Source organism: Rhineura floridana, chromosome 9 (assembly GCF_030035675.1).
Source record: "Rhineura floridana isolate rRhiFlo1 chromosome 9, rRhiFlo1.hap2, whole genome shotgun sequence".
NCBI lineage: Eukaryota > Metazoa > Chordata > Lepidosauria > Squamata > Rhineuridae > Rhineura > Rhineura floridana.
Window position 1 is genome coordinate 24,390,979 of NC_084488.1, and position 19,250 is coordinate 24,410,228.

Sequence of the window (19,250 nt, forward strand, 5' to 3'; positions counted from 1 at the left end):
TTGTGCAAGCTGTCACTTTGATACCTATTTTGTCAGTAGAAAAACTTCTAGATAACAGTGAGCTGCTGTCGTTATGCAAGCTATTCAAGAATTTTGAAAAAAACATACTCTATGCTCAAGAAAAAAGTTAAGATGCATACAGATCCATACACCAAAGAGCAGGGAGGTTGTAAGCTAAGGCACTTGCCTTAATGTCTGCACCATGTAAGCAGTAAACAGGTTGCGCAGTCTCATTTATTGTATTTGCTTACAACTTAGCCTTCAAGCACTCCCACTTCCCTTTGGATTTTCCCTGAGGTTCCAATCCTCTTCCTCTGCAGGCATGGGGCTCAGCCATAGTAGCTTAGGCATTGAAGGCTTCAAGATTGGATTACTGCAATGCAGTCTATGTGGGGCTTCCCTTGCACGCAATCTGGAAATGGCAGTTACTGCAGAATGTTGACAGGAGTGAGACCCTGTCAGCATATAACACTTCTGCTCAGAGATCTGCACTGGTTGCCAATTTGCTATCGGGTGAAGTTCAGGGTGTTACTATTATCATATAAAGCCCTTAACAGCTTGGGATCAGTTTGGTTGGGGGATTGCCTTACCCCATATGTAACCATTAGACTACTTTGATCTGTTGCAGGTGCCACACAATATTCATTCCGCACTTGTAAGAAATCAATCTTTCAGTGTGGCAACAACTACCTTTTGGAACTCCCTACCTATTAACATCAGGCAGGCACTCTCACTGTACCCTTTTCAGGGCCTGCTTTAAACATTTTTATTTCGGCAAGCCTATTCAGACATGTAGAAGGTGAGATTAATGCACATGCCTTTTTAGCCTATTGTCGATTTTAAATATCTTTGGAATGTTTTTAAATATTTGTTGTTAACAGCCTTTTGCTGATAGGTGTAATTTTTTTTGTTAACTGCTAAGAGGTTTATTACAATAAAGCAATATATAAATGTTGTTAAACAAATAAAATGAACACTGAAGTTGGGGTCAGTATTATGTCAAACTCTAATAATTTTTAATATGCATTTAAGGGGTAAACTCTTAATTCCAACAGCCAACCTCTTGCTAGAATCATGTGTCCTACTCTGCAGAGGAAAGTCCTCTAATTCAAGGGTTGTCAGAGAGCACAAATATAGTTTGAAAAGAAATAAGAACCCTAAGAAGGGAGAACAGGTCCCATCAGTAGTTAACATCTGCACTGCAGACTGAACAGGCACACAGCTCACGAAGTAATTGTTTTCCCCACTAAGATGAGATGTATTGTATTTCTGTTCAAATTAGAGTAAATGTTTCTAAACTTGTGCCTATACATATGTATTAGCAAATGCAGCTTGTGTGCAGATCTCTGTCCTATCTTGTCCTCTTTTTAAAAATATGTTTCCTCTTTTTTGGCAATGCATAAGTGACCACCCCACCTCTTGCACAGATTATCCTAAGCAGCAGAGTGCAATCCTGTGCATGTGTAACCACAACTTGCTCTGCTGTGGGTGTCAATCCTAAACTAATTCTGATATGTTTCTGGCAAAGCTTACCTTAAGCTGTTAAATGCCAGCCTAGTGCCTGTTTAAAGGAAAGTAAAACTAGCAAAGCAACTATTCCAGCCCGATTAGAAAATCAGACTTGTCTCTCTACTCGTAAAAAAGATTCACTTAACAAGAGCCAACCTGTTGTAAAAGCCAGCGCTATTACTCATGAATGCAGGACTTGTCTCCTTCTTTCTGTTGCTGATTTGTGTGATGCCTCATGGTGATACAGACGCTAGCACCAATTCCCATTTGCCTACAGTTATTTGTGTCCCTCACTGCATCTCTTACTGCCCTCGTCATATACAGATAATCATTGCAAGTGTATGCCATTGCCTTTCACCTAAATAACAGCATATGGAGAAAGCAGAGTCAGAGGGCAGCAAGGTTTCCATTGCCCCATAGTGTCCTGAGCTTAATTGTTTCCCCAATCTTGAATGTATTCCCTGTTTACATAGTGTGGAAGTTAAGGCACATGTCACCTGTGGGTGCACAGGTGAATTTGTAAGTGCCTTTAATTCTTCTCTTAAATGGGTTTTTAAAAAAATCTTGGTAAGAACATAAGAACATAAGAAGAGCCTGCTGGATCAGGCCAGTGGCCCATCTAGTCCAGCATCCTGTTCTCACAGTGGCCAACCAGGTGCCTGGGGGAAGCCCGCAAGCAGGACCCGAGTGCAAGAACACTCTCCCCTCCTGAGGCTTCCAGCAACTGGTTTTCAGAAACATGCTGCCTCTGACTAGGGTGGCAGAGCACAGCCATCATGGCTAGTAGCCATTGATAGCCCTGTCCTCCATGAATTTGTCTAATCTTCTTTTAAAGCCGTCCAAGCTGGTGGCCATTACTGCATCTTGTGGAAGCAAATTCCATAGTTTAACTATGCGCTGAGTAAAGAAGGACTTCCTTTTGTCTGTCCTGAATCTTCCAACATTCAGCTTCTTTGAATGTCCACGAGTTCTAGTATTATGAGAGAGGGAGAAGAACTTTTCTCTATCCACTTTCTCAATGCCATGCATAATTTTATACACTTCTATCATGTCTCCTCTGACCCGCCTTTTCTCTAAACTAAAAAGCCCCAAATGCTGCAACCTTTCCTCGTAAGGGAGTCGCTCCATCCCCTTGATCATTCTGGTTGCCCTCTTCTGAACCTTTTCCAACTCTATAATATCCTTTTTGAGATGAGGCGACCAGAACTGTACACAGTATTCCAAATGTGGCCGCACCATAGATTTATACAACGGCATTATGATATTGGCTGTTTTATTTTCAATACCTTTCCTAATTATCCCTAGCATGGAATTTGCCTTTTTCACAGCTGCCGCACACTGGGTCGACATTTTCATCGTGCTGTCCACTACAACCCCGAGGTCTCTCTCCTGGTCGGTCACCGCCAGTTCAGACCCCATGAGCGTATATGTGAAATTCAGATTTTTTGCTCCAATATGCATAATTTTACACTTGTTTATATTGAATTGCATTTGCCATTTTTCTGCCCATTCACTCAGTTTGGAGAGGTCTTTTTGGAGCTCTTTGCAATCCCTTTTTGTTTTAACAACCCTGAACAATTTAGTGTCATCAGCAAACTTGGCCACTTCACTGCTCACTCCTAATTCTAGGTCATTAATGAACAAGTTGAAAAGTACAGGTCCCAATACCGATCCTTGAGGGACTCCACTTTCTACAGCCCTCCATTGGGAGAACTGTCCGTTTATTCCTACTCTCTGCTTTCTGCTTCTTAACCAATTCCTTATCCGCAAGAGGACCTCTCCTCTTATTCCATGACTGCTAAGCTTCCTCAGAAGCCTTTGGTGAGGTACCTTGTCAAACGCTTTTTGAAAGTCTAAGTACACTATGTCCACTGGATCACCTCTATCTATATGCTTGTTGACACTCTCAAAGAATTCTAATAGGTTACTGAGACAGGACTTTCCCTTGCAGAAGCCATGCTGGCTCTGCTTCAGCAAGGCTTGTTCTTCTATGTGCTTAGTTAATCTAGCTTTAATCATACTTTCTACCAGTTTTCCAGGGACAGAAGTTAAGCTAACTGGCCTGTAATTTCCGGGATCCCCTCTGGATCCCTTTTTGAAGATTGGCGTTACATTTGCCACTTTCCAGTCCTCAGTTACGGAGGAGGACCCAAGGGACAAGTTACATATTTTAGTTAGCAGATCAGCAATTTCACATTTGAGTTCTTTGAGAACTCTCGGGTGGATGCCATCCGGGCCCGGTGATTTGTCCATTAAGCTTAGAACTTCCTCTCTTGTTACCACTATTTGTCTCAGTTCCTCAGAATCCCTTCCTGCAAATGTTAGTTCAGGTTCAGGGATCTGCCCTATATCTTCCACTGTGAAGACAGATGCAAAGAATTCATTTAGCTTCTCTGCAATCTCCTTATCGTTCTTTAGTACACCTTTGACTCCCTTTATCATCCAAGGGTCCAATTGTCTCCCTAGATGGTCTCCTGCTTTGAATGTATTTATAGAATTTTTTGTTGTTGGTTTTTATGTTCTTAGCAATGTGCTCCTCAAATTCTTTTTTAGCATCCCTTATTGTCTTCTTGCATTTCTTTTGCCAGAGTTTGTGTTCTTTTTTATTTTCTTCATTTGGACAAGACTTCCATTTTTTGAAGGAAGACTTTTTGCCTCTAAGAGCTTCCTTGACTTTGCTCGTTAACCATGCTGGCATCTTCTTGGCCCTGGCGGTACCTTTTCTGATCTGCGGTATGCACTCCAGTTGAGCTTCTAATATAGTGTTTTTAAACAACTTCCAAGCATTTTCGAGTGATGTGACCCTCTGGACTTTGTTTTTCAGCTTTCTTTTTACCAATCCCCTCATTTTTGTGAAGTTTCCTCTTTTGAAGTCAAATGTGACCGTGTTGGATTTTCTTGGCAATTGGCCAGTTACATGTATGTTTAATTTAATAGCACTGTGGTCACTGCTCCCAATCGGTTCAACAACACTTACATCTTGCACCAGGTCCCGGTCCCCACTGAGGATTAAGTCCAGGGTTGCCGTCCCTCTGGTCGGTTCCATGACCAACTGGTCTAGGGAATAGTCATTTAGAATATCTAGAAACTTTGCTTCTTTGTCATGATTATTTCCATGGTATTTCCATGATTTTGTCAAAGAAATACACTGGATCACATGAGCCTATATAATAGCTAGCATTTCATCAGGCTGCAGCAGACAGAAGATGGGACGCAGGGACGCTCTATCAGTTCTGCTGACAGACCAGCTTTTTTCTTTTTTTACTTCTCCTCTCATTGAACTGTTTCCATCCTAGCTGGCCATTCTAAGAACTCTGCGAATGTAAGAAGTGGCGCCAGTTTGCTTTTTTCCTGTCCTCCCCCTGTCTTTTTCCTTTTGTGTCTTTTAGACTGCAAGTCTGAGGGCGGTTTTGTTTTATATCGTTCTGTAAGCTGCTTGGCTGAAGAGCGGGGTAAAAATGCTTTAAATACATATATACTTATTTTGCTTTAAAGTACTTCACACATTATCTCAGTAATTTCCAGACAGGAAGCCGTGGTCTGTGTTGCAGCAACAAAACAAAACAAAGAGTCTTAACGGACAAAGACTAACAAATTTATTATGGCATAAGCTTTTGTGGACTAGACATTCACGTTTGATGAAGTGACCTCTAGTGAACAAAAGCTTGTGCCAGAAGGCACAAAGAAGACTGTTCTCTTGGTAACACTTACATCAAAAAGGCTATGATTGCAGGTGGAACTCCTCACACACACACTTATCACACATATTATTTAACGGCATTCTATGGCACCAATGAATGCAGTTGCGTGCATTAACATTTTGCAAATAATGGGTGCACATACAGATAGTTGCCCCTGTAGTACAAACAAGGGCCATATCAGATACCTCATGTCTGAATGTACAACTATATTTGGTCTGCACACATGAATCCTGTTTCAGCAAAAGAAACTGCAGGGGAAAGCAGCCTCCAGATGTGTAGAACCGCTGTTGAACTGGGACAATTGTATTTGGTTAAGAAGTCTTATATTAGGCATTTAATCACTTCTGCAGTTGGAAGAGCCAATAGTTAACATACAGCATACACAGATACAGATATATAGATATTCTTACTATTTAAATGGTAGATACATATATGAAATAAACTAACATTATTTAAAAAATGTTGAGACAATCTTGACTCCTAGATTTTCCATATTATTCTTTTAGTAAATATGTAATGTAAAATTACTCTAAATAATAAATATTTAAGTTTGACTTAACCTACATACTCCACAAACCCCTTAATTAACCCAGGAAGCTCTTCCAATACGGTTCTTTTTCTAAAACCAATTAAATATTGAACATACACTGTCAAAGTGCAGCAATGTTATTGAGCTTGGAATCACACAGAAATGTAGCATTTTCCTTCACATGTACGGCAAAAGCAGCATTATAGTAGAGCCAGTTAATAAGTTTACTAAATGAAATTACTCAGTAACTTGGTTATCAATGTTTTTTACATTTAATTTCAAAACACCATTTTTTTAAAGCACCAGCTTTCTAGACAAAAGGATACAATGTTCAGCAAAGTTTGTGACAAGTGAAAGGCATACATACTTGACAGAATTACTTGATCGTTTACATCACACATGAACCCATATTTAGTAATAAAGGGTCAGGATGCATATATATCTGCTTCAAATTTGTTTTTGAAACACAGCAGCTCTAAGGTGCACTGGTTCAGTTATTATTATGATGTAGTCTGTTCATACAGATATGAACTGTTAATTAGATGATAGATATGAAACATCTGCCTATAAATTTATTTATTTATTTATTGTGCTTTTATACCGCCCTTTAGCAATAAGCTCTCAGGGCAGTGTACAACAATAAAAGCAGGTTAAAACCCATGCCCTATCAGGATCTGTGCCTCATATATCTGTTTTTGTGCCACAAAGCAGTGAAGATGTGTTTTTTTAAAGGATGGATACAAATATGACAAAACTATGGAGTTTTGAGGTCTTTTTGTAAATATAATGATTTAATCTCAGATCTAAATTTCTGCACTCAGGGACTCCACAAAGGCCTGGATCTGTGTTATTTTACAGGTAAAATGACAGCTTGAAGGAAGCTAAAAGTTAGATCTATTAAATAAAAAATTGATACTCTTGAATTCACATGATTTTTACATGCGGTAAACTTCAAGCAAACATCAAATCACAATCTCAAACAATGATGACCTGTAAAAGGCACAGATCCAGTGCTTTCTGATGCTGCCATGGCACACACACACAAAAAGTGAGGCCTGGATCCTCATGATTTTTACTCAGGGTTTCTTCAAAACCACAATAAAAAACCATCCACAGAATGTACTATAAAAACCATGTCAATCACCTCCTGGCACTGTCATAGTCCAAAAACACAATCCAAGGTGTGGATACTCAGGCATCATCTGCATTTTTACATGGAATGCCTCAAACACCACCATTAAATCACAGAGATCACATCAATATCCACATACTTCACTGAAAAATCAGCAATATAGTGCTTATTGTCACCACCATGGCACAAAACCATACATCTGGGGCAAGGATTTTTACTGTCAAATCACAGATCATAGCTATGCTCAGATTGCACCATAAAAATAATGGCTCCACGGTTTCACCTATGGTATAAACCTACTGATACAAGTCCTTGTGGATCTTCTAGAGTTTTCCTTCCCAAAGCAGTTCATATACATCACATCTATAGTCTTGCACTACAATTAAATATGGATCTAGGGCTTCAGGGTGCTTCTATAACACAAAAACATGAATCTAAGGGATGGATCCTCTGGATATTCACATGGGATGCCATCAAAACCACTGTTAAATTACAGATGATATCTGTGTCCACATATTGCACCATAAATTTGTTTTTAAATGAAAAACAGCAACAATGGATTCATGTTTTATACTTTGGTGGTGCCAAATCTGTGATTTGACTATGTATTTGAAGCACCAAATCCATGATTTGACCATGTAGTCTGTGGACTTGGATGTACTCTGTGATTTGATGGTGGTTGTTTTGGTGCCATGTTGTATAAAAACAAATAATGGCATCCAGGAGGATATGTACCTTGGATCCATGTTTTTGTGGCATGGTGATGCCATGAAGAACAGGATTTGTGGTTTCCATGGGTTATTCTGCGGGCATGGATGTGACATGCGCTTTTTCAGTGATTTTCAAAGGATCCCATGTAAAAACAATGCCTTTGTTCCTTATTTTTGCATACTAGTAGTGCCAGAAAGCACTGGATCCATGATTTTTATGGTTCAGTACATGGCCACAAATGTTATCTCTGATTTGATAGTGGTTTGGGGGTGGTATTTTGTGGGGGGAAATCATGCAAATTCAGAAGAATTCATTTTAATTTTACTGGATTCAAGTTTTGTCTAGATACCGCCTTGATGTATGGAATCCATGATTTGTAAGGTTCCCTCTGTGGAGACAAATGTGACGTGTTTTGACACTGCTTTTAGGAGCATCCCATATAAAAACAGTATCTACAAGGCTCTATGGCTTGGATCCATGTTTTTCACCATGTTGGCACCAAAAGGAAGTGACTTCTAGGGATGGAAAGATCTGTCAATTTCAGTTCTCTCAAGTTTCTAATTTTTCCAATGTTAAATTCAGTTCTCTACATTTCTGCAGCAATCTCTTTTTAAACTAAAAATCTTCAAGAAAATTCTCCACCATTTTAGTGTGAATTTCTCCAAATAAACACATTTTTGTAGGCAGTTTTGACAAAGGTTTACATTTTTGCAAGCCATTTCTCATCACATCATGCCTTTTTGCATGTTTTCACTCATGTATTCATTTTTCTGCACACTTTCTCCTAATATATGCATTTTTGTAAATGTTATTTAGTTGGCAAACCGCATCCCAAAATTCTAATAAATGCGGATTTCAAATGATGGCTATGTTTCAGTTCTCATGCTGTTTTGGAAATTGCGAATTTGATAAATTCTGCTTGAAATGCAAACTGAATCGAAATTGAGGGAGGAAGGAGGAGAAAGAAAGACAGCAAGTTAGCAGTTGGTCGGTCAAGGTTCGAGAAGGGGGTGTGGCCAAAGTTTTTTCTTCTCCGAGTCGCTACCGCCGTGGCAGCTGTGCCGAGATCTTGCCCTGCCCATGGGGGCGTGGTCCAGGTTCCCGAAGAGGGGGGATTGTTGTGGAGCTGGGAGGTGCCGCAGCAGTAGGGGGCCAGGAAGGGGGCACCCTCTTGCTTCAATTTCTCCTTTTTCCTTAGGCGGGACAGGACCAGAGCCTCTTTCCCTTCCCTGGGGCCAGCGGTGAGGTGAGAAATGGGCTCGGGCTGGGAAGTGGCATCAGCAAAGAACCATCCTCAAAGTTTCCGCCTCCTCAGCTCTGGCACTCGCCTGCTGTGCTGAGGGGGCGGCTGGCATCTTCGCCCTTTTATGCGGATTTTCTTGGGAGGCGGCAGCGGTGGTCTCTTTTTAGGATTATGTTAGGCAGGGTTGGGGTTGAGCTCCACAAGTTTCCTACCCCGGGGTGGGAGACAAACTCCAGGAGTTTACCTGAAGTAACAATAAAGAAGGAAAAAGATTTTGAACATGCGCAAAGTGCCTTTCCCCATCAGTCCAGGTTGCAAAAGGCTCTGGAGATGCATGCGTAGGGGCACGCAGGTGCAGGGATGCCGTCTTTTGACCACCTTAGACCAAATCGCAATCTGGATGATGAGCGTGACCTTTTATCCCCACCCTTTCAGTGCATGCTTGTGGTTTAAGATGGGGCTTTAGTGATGTCTGTTTTTCAGATTTATAGTTTGCCCCATCCCAAAGCTGCCTACCTTCCTGCAAAAGCAAATACAATTTCACCAGATTCACAAAAACATCCACACTCTTTCTCAATTTAAGGCATGTTGTGGAAGTAATAAGAGACAGTTACTCTGAATTAACATTTGGAGTGCAAGATTGTGTTCACATTCCTGCAGTGTAAACAAAAAACTTGGACTATGTATCTCCTCGCCCCCATCTCTAGAAGAAGATGGAGAGGTGTCCCTAACTGAATATTTGGGCCCTCAATCCTATTGTTTTTGCACTGTAAAATATAAGGTTTTGATCTTAGTACTGATTAACTTGGCAAATATTAGCAAGGGTTGCCTACCTGTGTAGGGATGTGAGTCCTTGTACCACCTCACTTCAAGTAATCATAGGATTTATGGTTCAGTCAGTATTTATTATTCATGGGATCTATATCTTTCTGATTCAATCCCAGCTCTATTTGCAATTGATTCTACTATTTTTAAGTGTGTGTCATATTTTGTAACCCAGGGCAATTCTCATTCAGGTGAACAAGTCATCTGATCTGGGGAAGTGAATGTAATGCAGCATTAAAAGTAATTAAAAATTAATTACCATGGACTATGGTTCATGACCTGTGCAAAGAGATTAGAGGAGCCTCCTTCCCCTGCTGCTTACTGCTTTATTTTACTCTGTCAAGAATGATGGATTCAGACTGTGTGAGAGCTTGGAGGGCAGAAAGAAGGGTGTGTGAGTGACATCTGTCATAACTGTGTTAGCGTGTGTAGGAATTGCGTGTCCGGCTCTTTACAGGTGAACAGCGAGAGGAATAAGAGATCCAAGCACAAACAGATAACTTGAATAAGAGTCCTTTACTATGGACATTAGGGACAGCAAAAACACAGAGCTCACAAGACATTTCTCTCCACCTCACAGCTACAAAACATTCGCACAAGAACTTCTCCCCCCACAGAGCCTCTTTCGGTTTCTCTCCAGCCTTTTGTAGATAAGGATGGCCTCGCTGGGCACATCTGCCTGCCAACATCCTTGGTGCTCACTGTGATGCGTCCTTCCCTGGCTCTCCCTGTCAGGTTCCTACCTGCTCGTGGTTACTGCCTGTCTCTAGGCACCACCAGGGACTCCACCAGTCCGGACCGCTCTCTCTTATGATTTCTCTCCCCGCTCTAGCACAGATCTCAACAGATCCCCCTGCTAGGCAACCACCAGTAACGTCCCAATACTAGTATTCCCAGAGACTCTGAATACTGGTATTGTTATTCTCTTCACCGCTGCCACCATTTGTTACAGTTCCCCTTCAGCCTTGGTCATTACCTTACCCTCCCTTCTGGTCTGTGAAACCCCAGCCAAGGATCAGGCCTTTGGTAAACCAAATTAAGTATTTATTACAGATAACAAAGCTAACAAGATTAACAAGATTTCTTCTTAAGGCACATAAGCATATGGTTTTACTCAATACTAATCCGAACTCCACCTCCCTCCTGGTAAACAACTCTCTAAACCCCACCAAGCAATCCACTCTTTCTCTTCTCCCTCCAGATTCCACAATTCACCACCTCACATTCACCCAGATTTACCTGTCATCCTTTCATTTATACTGTCAGCCATTTTAAACATTCAGCCAATCATCAAGCATTCTATTGCCCATTCATTCCCCCTCCTCTTTCACTACTTACCATGTATACTCTAAACAACCAGCACTTACCATATATACACTAATATATAGGAACATCACACTCACCCTGGCTGGATTAACCCCATAATTACAGTTTGGCTCATCTACTCTTGTGAGGCACACACACACATATCCAACAGCCCCCACCTATGTCTCACATGCACATTATCAATACATTCATTAGTGCAGCTCTACAGTCCTTTGCCACATCACAACATTACATTCTTCAGTACAGCTTTACATTCTGGTTTACATTGGTCATTGGTTCCTTTGGGTTTTATTCACAGAATTTGGGTTTTACACAATGCCAAGCTTTGCGACTAATGCGCTGAACTTCTCTTCGCACAACGGCTTGGTCATTATGTCCGCCAGCATATCTTTTGTGTTGCAATACGTTAAGGCAATTAACCCCTTCTGCACATGATCCCTCACGTGGTGGTATCTGACGCTAATATGTTTGGTCCTTTTCGCGTGGGCCTCTGAGAGTGCCATACTGATGCAAGTCTGATTGTCTTCATGCACAGGAATGGGCAGTGGCACCAGTATGTGTAGTTCCTGCAGGAGCAGGTCATACCATTGGAGCTCATTACAAGCGTTCGATAGGCCGACATATTCGGCCTCTGAACTGGACATGGCGACTATCGCCTGTTTTCTGCTGCTCCAGTCCACCACTGATCCATTCAATACCACCACTATACCCATGGTAGATTTCCTGCTGGACATATCACCTGCGTGATCCGCATCGACATAGCATTCTAAACCACCTTGCGTTTGTGCAGAGAGCAATAGACCTTTTGTTTTTGTGCCTTGCAAGTAATGTAACACTCTTTTAATACCTTGCCAATCGGCCTCTGAAGGCTGCACAACTTTCCTACTTAGAATGCTGACTGAATTACAAATGCTTGGCTGTGACACTTTAGCCAGATATTGTAACTTCCCCAGCACACTTCTGTACAAGGCTGGGTCAGCACAAGGCGTATCTGTAATATCCTGTTGGAATGTTACTGTCATGGGTGTTCGCACCCTGTTACATTCTTGCATGTTACATTCCTTCAAGAGACGTGTGATTTTTCCCTCCTGCTTAAGTATTACACAGCCATCAGTAGTGCGCTCTATGTCTGTACCTAGGTACTGTGCCACAGGACCCAAGCTTTTGGTGTCCACCTGCTTACTCAAGCAGGTATGGAATTCTTTTTCCTCCTGTTCATCATTATAGACATAGAGGATGTCATCCACGTAGACCGCACAGTACGTGTACCTAGTTCCTGTCGCCTTGACATATACACACATGTCAGCCGTGCACCTGCTGAAGCCCATATCCCGCAACACACCCATGGGCAATTGAAACAGCCCCTTTGTCATAAAACCCCTGCAGGTGACCTTGCCCCCCTTTTGTATTATACATTTCTCTTTGTCAAAGATTACAGTATACCCAATATCAACTAACTTCTTTACAGACATAATATTGCTAGCTAACTGCGGCACATACAAAACGTCTGTCAGAATTCCCAGCTTACTTATTTTCACCGTGCCTCGTGCCAGAATGTCCCTTCTGGATCCGTCAGCCAACAAAACAGAGTCTTTTACTGCTCTTGACGTGTGAAACAGGCTTAGGTCCTTTAAAAGACAATGAGAAGCACCACTGTCACACACCCAGTGAGTATTGATGGTTTGAGGCTTTTCTGCTCTTACAAAGTTCACACTCGACTGCTTCCAGCCTCCGTCTCTGCTTTTCCGCTTGGCTGCACAGTTCCTTTGTATATGCCCCCGTGCTCCACAAAAATAGCAGGATTTCAGCCCCTGCTGCTCCTTGAAGTTGGATTGCTTGCTTTTGACAGCTTCCTTCGGCTCAGTTCTTTTCGTCTCCTGTCTTCTTTGCCATTCTTGATTCAGTTTTTCCTCCACAAAGTCCAGGTTCAGGCCTCCATTTGGCATAGCTTCCATTGACATCACAAGGTTATTCCAGGTTTCGTCAAGCAAAGACAAAACTATATACACCTTTTGTAGATTGCTATGCTCAATTCCTCTGTCCTCCAATTCTGCAAACAAACGTCTGAACTCTGTTAGATGCTCAAGCATGGTGCTTTCCTCCATGAGACGCATCTGGTACAGCCTTCTTGCCAAACAAAGTTTGCTCCCCGCTGTCTGTTGCACATGTACAGTTTGCAACACATCCCACATCCGTTTCGCTGTGGGTTCGTCTCTCACATAGAGCAATTGAGAGTCAGAGAGTGCCAAAGTAATAAAAGCCTGTGCCTTCTCATCCTTACGCATCCAGGCCGCTTGAGGAACCGCCAGTGGGGTGGTGTCGATAACTTCAAACAAGTCTTCTTTAATTAGGAACGCTCTCATCCGTAGCTTCCAGGTGGCATAGTTGGTCTCCGTAAGCCGTTCCATTGGCATGCCCGCAGACATATTCACTGCCATTTCCGCTCACCTCTCTGAGGCACAATCAAGCTGCTGCCTGGATCAGAACTGTCTTCACTGCGCTGTAAAGTGCGCCGGATCTGGGCCCATAACCCTGTTAGCGTGTGTAGAAATTGCGTGTCCGGCTCTTTACAGGTGAACAGCGAGAGGAATAAGAGATCCAAGCACAAACAGATAACTTGAATAAGAGTCCTTTACTATGGACATTAGGGACAGCAAAAACACAGAGCTCACAAGACATTTCTCTTCACCTCACAGCTACAAAACATTCGTACAAGAACTTCTCCCCCCACAGAGCCTCTTTCGGTTTCTCTCCAGCCTTTTGTAGATAAGGATGGCCTCGCTGGCCACAGCTGCCTGCCAACATCCTTGGTGCTCACCCTGGCTGGATTAACCCCATAATTACAGTTTGGCTCATCTACTCATGTGAGGCACACACACACATATCCAACAAACTGTTCCTTTTGAACTGTCTTTTCCAGGCAGTTTGGTTTATGATGGAATTAAAAAAAGTATGTCCATGTGGTTAAAGGGATTTTACACTTGTTCAGAACTTTTGGGAAAAAAGCGTATTACTCTTTCCGTTTTGTATCCTTTTAAAACCTGGGCTCCTTTACACTTAGAGAGTGGGTGGAGGCAGGTAAATATAGATGACTAATTGCGCTACTGGGGTATTACATTTCCCCAGTAGTCTACCAGCAGTCTGGTATCTCTGAGAAAATGCAATTCTTACTGGAAACAAGAATTCTGCTATATCCTGAAAGTTTTATTGTTACGTTTTCCAATTGTGTGGCTCTCTTCTGAATTGCTAGACTAAAATTACTTCTGGGTTCATATTTTTGAGATAATACTGTATAGTTTGTTCATTAAACATGATTTTATTTGGAAATACCTGTGCTGTGGACAAGCCCAGACAGGATGCTGTGAGGGTTTTAGTGTGAAGCCCAGACTTACATCTACACTGCAGGAAGATGCTTAACTTAATAGTAAGCTTTTTCTCTTGAATCTCCTTGTCTCATCCAACATGCATAAGGTCACACTGTAATGCTTCATGTTAACTAAACTGGAATTATACTTCTTGACTCTGTACTTGGAACTGTATCATAGTAAGAAGAAGAAGAAGAAAGAGATAATTAAGAATCTCCAGTTTGGCCCTAAGCATGTACTGAAGATGGGGGTGGGAAATCCACCCTTTAACATTTAGATCATAAATATGGCAAGGTGATTAATGGTTAACTAATTACCGTAAATGAGCTTGATTATTAAACTAATAAAAAAAATGATGCACCTTAGAAATCTAAATTGACTCGTTCTGGCTTTCTACAATAATGGGATTTTATTTAATTTGTAAAGTTGGGTCAACTAAGCTTTTTTGTGTGTGTGGTAGGGTAAGGATTATGTTTCCATGTATGTTTACCTTGGGGTAATATTGCTTGCTTTTGCTTTGCCAGTACAGCGCAAGTCTCAGGATAAAGTGTTGGGTGGCTTCTGGATGGTCTTGTGACTCACTATGTATATTAAGAATTAATCAGATACAGCCTAATTCATGTACTATATAGAGAAGTGTGATTGGGTTGTGATAAGCATGGGTTCGGTCCTCCTTCCTGGAGGACCGAACCCAGAAGGTGGTACTGGGGGACTCCTGCTCGACCCCCTGGCCATTGACCTATGGGGTCCCTCAGGGTTCAGTTTTGTCCCCCATGTTATTTAACATCTACATGAAACCGCTGGGAGAGGTTGTCCGGGGTTTTGGGGTTCGGTGCCATCAGTATGCCAATGACACTCAACTCTATTTCTCTTTTCCACCTGAAGCCAAGGAACCCGTACAGGTCCTAAACCAGTGTCTGGCATCAGTGATGGACTGGATGAGGGCAAACAAGTTGAGATTAAATCCTGATAAAACAGAGGTACTCCTGGTCAGTCGGAGGGCAGATCAGGGAATAGGGATTCAACCGGTGCTGGATGGGGTCGCACTCCCCCTGAAGTCTCAGGTTCGCAGTTTGGGTGTACTCCTGGACTCAGCTTTGAATTTGGAGGCCCAGATTACTGCTGTATCCAGGAGCGCATTTGCCCAATTAAAACTGGTGCACCAGCTGCGCCCGTTCCTGGAGCTGCCTGATCTGACTAGGGTGATGCATGCCTTGGTTACATCCCGCTTAGACTACTGTAACGCGCTCTACGTGGGGCTGCCTTTGAAGACTGTTCGGAAACTTAAATTGGTACAAAGAGCTGCAGCCAGAGTGCTAACCGGGGCTGGTTACAGGGACCATACAACCCCCCTGTTACAACAGCTCCACTGGCTGCCAATTTGTTTCCGGTCACAATTCAAAGTGCTGGTTTTGACCTCTAAAGCCCTATACGGCTCAGGTCCAGGTTATTTGACAGATCGTATCTCCCTACATGAATCTGTCCGGGATTTGAGATCTTCAGGTGAGGCCCTTCTTGTGCTCCCCACACCTTCGCAAGTACATATGACGTGGACACGAGATAGGGCCTTTTCAGTGGCTGCCCCTAGGTTGTGGAACTCCCTTCCGAGTGAGGTCCGATTAGCTCCCTCCTTGCCATCCTTCCGGCGACAAGTAAAGACTGTTTTATTTCAACGGGCATTTGGGATAGAGAACGACCAGGATTAAGTGTCATAGGATTGGTGACTATATTATATGATTTTATTATTTTAAATATTTTAATATTTTATTATTTTAAATTGTCCACTGTTTTTAACGTATGTTTTATGGTTTTAATTTTTCTCATAGTTTAATTCTTTTTTAATTGTATACTTCTGTATGTTTTAATGGTGTTGTTTTTAGTTGTAAGCTGCTCTGAGTCCTATTGGAAAAAGGGCGGGGTAGAAATAAAGTTTATTATTATTATTATTATTATTTAACTGCTTAATTTTAGTAGGTTTACTTGGGTTTAGGTTCCACTAACATCAGTTTGATCGGGATTTGCTTTTCGGTAAATATGGCATGGACAGGACTAGTTAATGTTTTGTGTCATAAAGTATAAAATACATAGATTAATGGTTAGGCATTGCATAGTTTCTAAAAAATAATATCTGCAACATCTTAAAGAGGATTCAGTTTCTGGGTTATGTGGCTCTGAAATGAGACCTAAACACAACTGGAAACTCCAAATAAAATGGTATAGGAAAGAATGGTTTGCTGTGTAAAATCATGGCAATATATAGCCATTCACCTGATTTCTTGTGGTGAGTGAAAATTGGTTCCAGGCAATAAAAGTGTTTTTTTTAAAAATAAAGTTACAAGTTGATTCTCTCACTTTCCCTCCCATCCATCCAATATATGTTGATAGTTAAGACAGACACCATAGCTCAGTAGAAGTCCCAGGTTCAATCTCTGGGATTTTCCATTTAAAATGATCAGGTGGCAGGTGATGGGAAACACTTCGGCTAGAGACTTGGAGAACTGCTGCTGGACAGATTAGAAGATAGCAGACTAGATGGACAAAAATAGTATGAACTGGTATTGGAACACAGGAAGCTGCTTGATCCCCCTCGCCTCCTGTGCTCTCTGTTAAATCAGTTACTTCCACTTCCGTGAGGGAAAAGAGGTTTGCGGTCATGGTTTGGAGAGATTGCACAACCAGTTTGGAGCAAACAGTGGTTTCGTAAAATAAGCTGATTATTGAAAAAGAGTACACTGGGGGAAGGAGGGAGTATGTGGGTACAAGGCTTGTGTATCATAATTTGGCGTTACATGTGAACCAATGCAAAATGCCATGTCCAAAAATGAAATTCCACAAGGGCAGTTAATTTTTGCTATGTAGTCCTTTACAGATGCATTAAGGAATCAGAATTGGTTCAGGAGCTTTATTATACACTTGGCAATGCCTTATGCATACTTCATTTTCGTTACCTTAGCATACAATTGCCATGTATATTTTCTTTACGGTTGCTAATAAATTTCTAATGTTTTCTCCCCTTAAGATTTATCTTGTGAGCTGGACTGTCTTGAAGAAGATGAGGATGGAACTGCATATAACCTAGACAAGAATATAGGTAACGTTTTAAATATTGTTGCAAAATATGGGCCCAGTCAAGCGAATATTAAAATCTTAAAAAGTCCCACTGGTTTCATGGTAGAGGTCAGCAGTGTTTTGGGCAGTAATCCTTTGCACACTTACCAGGAAACAACTTACACTGAACTTTGTTGAACTTAATTCAGAGGAAACGCGCATAGGATAGGATTGCAAGTCTTTCATTGAAATTGAGATTTCAGATTCCTTAATTTAGGCATAATTATGCCCTGTTGCTTTTTGTAAAGCAAGAAAGTGAAATCTAACTAGTAATTACATGGTAACTCTGACACAGGCTGATATTCTTTTGTGTTATAATTACCTTGGATTGGATCCAGACTAACTGCTATTTTATGCATGTCTATTCAGAACTGAAATTTATTGAGTTCAGTGGAACTTATCTCTTGGTAAATAGGCTGTAATCCTATGCTCAAGATAGTTTTCATTGAATCAATGTGACTTTGTCATGATTAATTTTTCTCATTAGTTCAGTGTGTTGTAAATTCAACTAACTTAATCTGAATCAACCTATTATGTGTTTGTTTCAGTAAATAAGGGGAGTTGGGGCCCATTTCAACTTGGCTTGTACAAGTTTCAGAATCTTAAGAGTTACACCCAAAGGTTCCCTTTCTGGAGGAGGAAGTCCTTCCATTGAAGGAAAAGAAGCTTTGTATGCAAGCCCTAGTGATTTGTAGAATTATTTTGTCTATCTTGGTCACTAGAAAAAAAAGTTTCTGGACAATGCCTACTATAATTTTGTAACCCACATTTTAAAATGGTCAAAGCAATTTATTCTTTTAGAATTTTTATTGTTATAATCTGATGAGAAAACAGATGAATAATATCTGTAGCTCATTCAGAAATATAGTGGCCTAGTTTGCATATCACACTACGCCAAACCATGGACTTCGCATGAACACACAAGTGTGTAGGCCCTGGGTGAGATGTCTTTACAGAAGCATAGGAAAAGATTGGCCTCTCGCTTAACATCAAAAAACCCAAAGTGGTTCATCACCAAGTGTGAACCAATCCCTCTGTAGCATCATCAATCCAGCTTAATGGTGCGACGCTGGAGAATGTCTATCACTTTTCTTATCTTGGCAGCCATCTCTCTGTAAAAGCTGACATCGACACTGAAATTCAGCATCTTCTGAGCTCTGTGAGTGCCGCATTCTCCCAAATGAAGCATAGGGTGTTCGAGGATCGGGATATTCGCAGGGAGACCAAAATGCTTATTTACAAAGCCATTGTACTACCGACCTTACTGTACACCTGCGAACCATGGACCATTTATAAACACCACTCCCAACGTCTTGAAAGATTCCACCAATGCTGCCTCTGGAAAATTCTGCAAATTACTTGGGAAGACAGACGGACTAATGTTAGCAGTTTGGAAGAAGAAAAGACTACCAGTGTTGAAACAGTGATCCTCCAACATCAACTTCACTGGACCGGCCATGTTGTTCGAATGCCTGATCACCGTCTTCCAAAGCAGCTACTTTACTCCCAACTTAAGGATGGAAAATGGAATATTGGTGGACAGCAAAATAGGTTTAAAGATGTTCTCAAAGTTAATCTAAAAAAATGTAACATGAGGATCAAGAACTGGGAAGCCTTGTTACGACACGTGCTCTTGGGAACCTGAGTGTGTGAACTTGCCACCCCCATGTTCCATCCAAAAAGAAGAGGAGGAAGGAGAAGGAGAATTTCGTCCAGTTATTGCTTATCACCTAGGGAGCAGGTTTCCTCATGAAGTCTTGCTTCTACACTCTGCCTACTGGCAAGGGTGGAGACAGATGTA